The sequence below is a fragment of the Nesoenas mayeri genome (assembly GCF_963082525.1).
Source record: "Nesoenas mayeri genome assembly, chromosome: 2".
NCBI lineage: Eukaryota > Metazoa > Chordata > Aves > Columbiformes > Columbidae > Nesoenas > Nesoenas mayeri.
The window spans coordinates 99969601-99977564 of record NC_137543.1 but is presented as its reverse complement, the minus strand read 5'-3'; positions in this window follow the sequence as shown (position 1 = coordinate 99977564).

Below are 7964 nucleotides of genomic sequence, written 5' to 3'. Positions count from 1 at the left end.
TGCAATGCACACCGCTCTCGCAGTGGCCGTTCCAGGACCACTTGCGGAAGGCAATAGGAGGGCCGATGCACAAGCTGTGCCACTCACTGTGCCTAAAGCCTTGGAGCAAGCTGAATTATCACATAAATTCTTTCACCAGAGTGCAAAGTCGTTAAAACGACAATTAAAAATTAGAATGGATCAGGCCAGGAGCGTTCTTATGTCCTGTCCTGATTGCCAACAGTTGGCACCCGTGCCATCCACAGAGGGTGTTAATCCAGGAGGGGTTACTGCCAATGAAATACGGCCAGCTGATGTAACGCATTGTTCTGAATTGGGTAAATACGTACATGTTTCTGTAGACTCTCATTTCGGATTTCTTGTTGCTACTGCACGTGCTGGTGAAAGAGCACGTGACATCTGTAAACACTGGTTGAAACGTTTTGCTGGTTTAGGAGTTCCACGATATGTAAAGACAGAGGAAAGCGTAACGCACGCCCAATTAGAGGAGCGATCCCCCGAGTGCCCAGTGCGCTGTAATAAAAGTGCCTGCTTTTTAACACTTACAAAATAGTGTTAGAGAGCCTGTTTGCTGACTTTTTGGTATCATTTTCTGGCGACGAGGATGGGATAATCTGCCTGACCTCCCGTGGACCCCAGGATCTCTGGGACCTTGTGCCGGCACCGGGGAATTGCTGGAAGGGACCACAGATCGTTGGACCAGCTCGGGACGTGGCTAAAGCCCCATCAATGAGATAAGGCACTTTTATTGTTTGGTTAGGTTTGCATACTGTCTAACAGAAGACGTGTGGTGAAACCAGGGCCTTGGGTCTTCATTTGCGTCTTTGCAATGTGTAGTATTAGTAATGCATTACATGCAATATATAATAAGATATATATTTTAAATCATATATTGCCTACAATACATAATGTTGCATACGCATTGTATTCATCCTCTTCAGATCCATTTGTTTTGAAAAAGGATAATCAGGGAAAGAAATTGAAACCAGTAAAAGGTTTGCTGAAGAACAGATATTGGTGTAGAATACACAGAGAACATGAGATCAAAATTGTCCCTCCGTCAATCCAGGGTGGCATCCTAATAGCCTTATATTGGGGGACAGGCTGAATTGGTATCACCAGTGCATTTTATACGGGATTAGACACACTGTGCCTAAAGCTGTAAATATGCCAAAACCTTTTGAGATTAAACAGGATTGTGAGGAATCTCCCACTGAGTTTTTACACCGTCTTAAACAGACAGCTCAAAGGTATATTAATATAGATCCTAACTTAGATAACAGAGAAATAGAGTTCTGAGTTGACTAGGAGCTCATTATTCTGTATTAAACACTATGCAGGGAATATTAAGTAGTGATTCTGAAACAGTTATAGGCGCCACAAAAATTGCGAAACACGGCCCTTCTTTAACCCGCTGCTTAGAATGTTTATATGTGGAGTCTTTTACTTATTGATTTGTATACCATGTATCTTATCTTGTGTACAACAAATGATTGAAAAAGCTTTAATGGTGCAAAGGCTGTGCAGTTACACGCTGCTATGGCTGTGCAATTGTTAAACAAATTGTTAAACAAAGAAGGGGGAGATGTGGCAGGGTTGTGACACCAGCCCTGTGAGAAACTGCAAGAGTCACAGTGTGAGAACAGGTGCTGGTGGAATAACACAAGCAGCAAAGACTGTATGGGACGTGAACCATCAGGGACAGAGGAGGGATCGGTATATCAAGGACAGAGGTACCCGATGTTTCAAACGGAAACCCGAGTTTGTATTAAATGTCTCTCTATATCTTAAAGAGAGTCTGTGCCTTATTTGCTACACCCCTTTATCTTTTTCCCAAATTATTATTTAGACTGTATTTACCATTGTAAAAATAAAGCTTTCCCCCCTAATTTTTGTCATGGTATTGTACTTAGAATTAATAGAGATATCAAAGCCCGTCCTAGCTAAACGGCAAAAAAGACAGTAGCCATGTGTATTTTTAAATAAATACTAAATCAAGTCTGCTAGCTCATTTTCTGTAAGTGTTTTACTGTGATCAACTCCTTCCCAAGGTTTTGTGTCTGTTGTATCAAGGCCTGACACCCACGACCACAGTGGATGAATCACCATGGGCACAACACCAGGCACCTGCCTGTTTGTGTCCAGCATATCCACTCCAGCAGACACTTTTTAGTAAAAGAGCACATCATGGAACTGAAAAACCATCTAATTGTGTCATTATACGCATTCACGGCTCTTTTTTTCTACTTTATACCCGTTGTAGCTTTTTAAAATTAAACAGTTTGAAAATGGTTTCTGTTTTGTCTCTGCACACGGAGCCTGATTTTCCTTCTCTAGGGCCTTTCACCCGGTTCACCGCACCCGTGTGATCATTGCGCTGCACGTGAGCTAAATCCGCTGTGCCCTGTGTTTCTCCTGTAAAATAGTAAGAACGCTAATATAATCGTGCCAGGAACTACCTTCACAGTGAATATTTGAAGGAACCCACTGCTAATGTATTTCTAATTGGTACTTGCATTATGGATTAGATGCAACAAAAAATCCATACTTTCTTTTATCCCTTACTATACAGGAGGTGGTTGAACTTTTCTTTAGCAGATTCGATCACTTGTTGTAAAGCAAAATTGTCATCTGTGAGGAAGCAGGGTAGATTTATCCATACTCTATAAGCACCATCGATGAGCTACATAGAGTAACAGCTTAAAAAAACCAAACAACCAACAACAGGAAGCTAATGATCAAAACAACAAAAGAGAAAAGAAAAAAAAACAACAAAAAAACGAACCAAAAAGCGCAGAGTCTCCTGAACGCCCCCTCTCAGTGCTGTGCTGTCCGTTTTCCAGGGAGCGCGTGGGGTGGCCCCACAACCACAGACACAGGTGACCGGGCTGGGTGGTGCCAGCAGAGAACAGTTTGTGTGACCCAGCCCGCTGAGCTGCCTTGGGAAAGCCGGGAACAAAGGGCCGGGGCATCAGGAGGTTGGTTCCAGCTCACGGAGCAACTCACAGCGACTGCGGAAACAGCCCTGAGACGGGACGAGCCCCTGGCCGTGTGTTCCTGGCCCACCGCTGCGGGCTGTCCTGGCTAAGAGAGGTGAGAGGGCGTGCTTGCAGAAGTGTGCGTGTGCATGGCCACGCCTATGCTTATATATCAGTGTGCGCAAAGTTTTCTGTAACTGCCTGTGCATGCACGTGGTGGTGAGCGAACATACCTGAACTGGGTCTGTGGAGTCGTCTGCGGAAATGCCGCTGTCGGAACACGCACACTCGATTGTTTCCCAAAATATAGGCAGACGCGTTTTACAACGTCGTTTCGCATGTAGCGAGCTACGTCAGTTCCGAAGAGACAACGGTATCGCGTGTGCACGCACAGAAGAAAAACGCGACCAGGTGCCTTTGTGTGAACATGAAACAGCCGTCTATACACTCGCAGACACGCGAACGGGCATCAATGCGGTCACAGAGCCACCCGCTTTTGAGCACAGGCCCCGCTGGTTGTCGCACTTTTCAGGCACAATCCCGAAAGCCGCGCACACTGCAATTCATTCGCTAAATGTCGCCTAGGGAAGCATTTCTGCGGTCGATCTACAGCTCAGCTTTCTTCTCGTGTTACTGAGAAATGTCAGCGCAGGGAATCCGTCTCTGTCGAGCACACGTCAATCCCTCTTCGGTTTTCCTTTGTTGACTCTGCCTAGATGATTTCCCTGGTCCCTGTTCACTGGAGCAGTCATGGCTGTGCTGTGTTACAACACAGGCACAGCCAACGCACACCAAGTGTCAAGAGACACACTCCGCTGGGCTCAACACTAGCACAGACGCACATGTGCGACGAAACCAACACACAAGCTTGTGGAGAGAAAGACATGGACCCACACGCTTGTGTGGAGCGACAGATAGATACAGCAGGCACTAACGAACACAGACTGACTTACAGGCACACTGTCCCCACACCAACAGGGTCCGCTCTGCAGGTATCCTAGACGTTGATTATCGAACAAGCCACACTGACCTGCGCCAAACTCCCAGACACTTACAGGCAAGAGAAAAATCTCTCCGACAAACACACAAGTGTTTGCTCTCAGCTATAGATCAGGGACAAACTTGCGCAGAGACGCCCTGCTGCTCTTTCGCGTTAAGGCATGATCTGTTTCGTTTCTCTTGCAGATCGACTGCTGAGCGCCTTTCCTCGGGCCACTGTGAAGCATTTGCCATAGGTGACAAGTAGCTCGGAGCAGCATTCACTGCTGCCTACGACGATCTTTGCTCCTTTACTAGCAGAGCTCCCTTGCATCTGTCCGCGTGAGAAAAGCAGGACTGGACAACGTCGTGCAACAGGCGGAACCTTGCCAATAAACGGCGCAGCTGTGCACTCACTCCAGCTTAAGCACGAGTGCAGCCTGCATCAAGGCACACGCATGTGGACAGACAATCGTTTGTAGACACACATGCTTTCATGCACACGGTCGTCCAAGTACAGGGACATATCTGCAGGTACCCTCCAAAAGAATATTCTCGTGCAGCCACGTATGCGTGATGCGGTACCCCAGCCATCAACGGACGTGTTTGTCCTCAAGCATGTCAGTACGTTTCGCGTACGTCTTTCTGTCCATAGATGGGAGAGGGCGCGCTTGCGGATGTGTGCATGTGTGTGGCCAGGAGTTTGCTTACGCATCAGTGTGTGAAAAGGTAGGTGCTTTTCTCTAGCTGCGCTCGCGTGCACGAGTTGGTGGGTGCACATAGCCGGGAGCTTGTGGAAAGGTTTCTGCTTGGTTTTCAGTGGGGAATCGTGTGTGTTCACGTGGACAAAACAGAAGGCGTAGCAACTAGGTTCCAGCGCAGAAAACGCAAGTTTTCCGATGCTCTCTCTTTCTCTCCCTATACCGAGTCGTGTATAGAAACCGCTGAGCCTGCGATCGGCAAGTAAGCTACCACGAAGCATGCCGTACGGAGGAAATGTCAACAGATCCTCGGTCCACACATTGTTTCTGATACGTGCTTGAACGCAAATACGTTCGTGCCGCTGTGGCATAAAAGACGTCCGTCAGAATATGTGATTGCACGCACCGGTGCAATTGCTTGGTTATACATTCAGTCCTGGTGTGCGGGGCTCTCAGAACTGGGTCTGTGGAGTCTGCCAATGAAATACGGCCAGCTGATGTAACGCGTTGTTCTGAATTGGGTAAATACGTACATGTTTCTGTAGACTCTCATTCCGGATTTCTCGTTGCTACTGCACGTGCTGGTGAAAGAGCACGTGACATCTGTAAACACTGGTTGAAACGTTTTGCTGGTTTAGGAGTTCCACGATATGTAAAAACAGAGGAAAGCGTAACGCACGCCCAATTAGAGGAGCGATCCCCCGAGTGCCCAGTGCGCTGTAATAAAAGTGCCTGCTTTTAACACTTACAAAACAGTGTTAGAGAGCCTGTTTGCTGACTTTTTGGTATCATTTTCTGGCGACGAGGATGGGATAATCTGCCTGACCTCCCGTGGACCCCAGGATCTCTGGGACCTTGTGCCGGCACCGGGGAATTGCTGGAAGGGACCACAGATCGTTGGACCAGTTCGGGACGTGGCTAAAGCCCCATCAATGAGATAAGGCACTTTTATTGTTTGGTTAGGTTTGCATACTGTCTAACAGAAGACGTGTGGTGAAACCAGGGCCTTGGGTCTTCATTTGCGTCTTTGCAATGTGTAGTATTAGTAATGCATTACATGCAATATATAATAAGATATATATTTTAAATCATATATTGCCTACAATACATAATGTTGCATACGCATTGTATTCATCCTCTTCAGATCCATTTGTTTTGAAAGAGGATAATCAGGGAAAGAAATTGAAACCAGTAAAAGGTTTGCTGAAGAACAGATATTGGTGTAGAATACACAGAGAACATGAGATCAAAATTGTCCCTCCGTCAATCCAGGGTGGCATCCTAATAGCCTTATATTGGGGGACAGGCTGAATTGGTATCACCAGTGCATTTTATACGGGATTAGACACACTGTGCCTAAAGCTGTAAATATGCCAAAACCTTTTGAGATTAAACAGGATTGTGAGGAATCTCCCACTGAGTTTTTACACCGTCTTAAACAGACAGCTCAAAGGTATATTAATATAGATCCTAACTTAGATAACAGAGAAATAGAGTTCTGAGTTGACTAGGAGCTCATTATTCTGTATTAAACACTATGCAGGGAATATTAAGTAGTGATTCTGAAACAGTTATAGGCGCCACAAAAATTGCGAAACACGGCCCTTCTTTAACCCGCTGCTTAGAATGTTTATATGTGGAGTCTTTTACTTATTGATTTGTATACCATGTATCTTATCTTGTGTACAACAAATGATTGAAAAAGCTTTAATGGTGCAAAGGCTGTGCAGTTACACGCTGCTATGGCTGTGCAATTGTTAAACAAATTGTTAAACAAAGAAGGGGGAGATGTGGCAGGGTTGTGACACCAGCCCTGTGAGAAACTGCAAGAGTCACAGTGTGAGAACAAGTGCTGGTGGAATAACACAAGCAGCAAAGACTGTATGGGACGTGAACCATCAGGGACAGAGGAGGGATCGGTATATCAAGGACAGAGGTACCCGATGTTTCAAACGGAAACCCGAGTTTGTATTAAATGTCTCTCTATATCTTAAAGAGAGTCTGTGCCTTATTTGCTACATCCCTTTATCTTTTTCCCAAATTATTATTTAGACTGTATTTACCATTGTAAAAATAAAGCTTTCCCCCCTAATTTTTGTCATGGTATTGTACTTAGAATTAATAGAGATATCAAAGCCCGTCCTAGCTAAACGGCAAAAAAGACAGTAGCCATGTGTATTTTTAAATAAATACTAAATCAAGTCTGCTAGCTCATTTTCTGTAAGTGTTTTACTGTGATCAACTCCTTCCCAAGGTTTTGTGTCTGTTGTATCAAGGCCTGACACCCACGACCACAGTGGATGAATCACCATGGGCACAACACCAGGCACCTGCCTGTTTGTGTCCAGCATATCCACTCCAGCAGACACTTTTTAGTAAAAGAGCACATCATGGAACTGAAAAACCATCTAATTGTGTCATTATACGCATTCACGGCTCTTTTTTTCTACTTTATACCCGTTGTAGCTTTTTAAAATTAAACAGTTTGAAAATGGTTTCTGTTTTGTCTCTGCACACGGAGCCTGATTTTCCTTCTCTAGGGCCTTTCACCCGGTTCACCGCACCCGTGTGATCATTGCGCTGCACGTGAGCTAAATCCGCTGTGCCCTGTGTTTCTCCTGTAAAATAGTAAGAACGCTAATATAATCGTGCCAGGAACTACCTTCACAGTGAATATTTGAAGGAACCCACTGCTAATGTATTTCTAATTGGTACTTGCATTATGGATTAGATGCAACAAAAAATCCATACTTTCTTTTATCCCTTACTATACAGGAGGTGGTTGAACTTTTCTTTAGCAGATTCGATCACTTGTTGTAAAGCAAAATTGTCATCTGTGAGGAAGCAGGGTAGATTTATCCATACTCTATAAGCACCATCGATGAGCTACATAGAGTAACAGCTTAAAAAAACCAAACAACCAACAACAGGAAGCTAATGATCAAAACAACAAAAGAGAAAAGAAAAAAAAACAACAAAAAAACGAACCAAAAAGCGCAGAGTCTCCTGAACGCCCCCTCTCAGTGCTGTGCTGTCCGTTTTCCAGGGAGCGCGTGGGGTGGCCCCACAACCACAGACACAGGTGACCGGGCTGGGTGGTGCCAGCAGAGAACAGTTTGTGTGACCCAGCCCGCTGAGCTGCCTTGGGAAAGCCGGGAACAAAGGGCCGGGGCATCAGGAGGTTGGTTCCAGCTCACGGAGCAACTCACAGCGACTGCGGAAACAGCCCTGAGACGGGACGAGCCCCTGGCCGTGTGTTCCTGGCCCACCGCTGCGGGCTGTCCTGGCTAAGAGAGGTGAGAGGGCG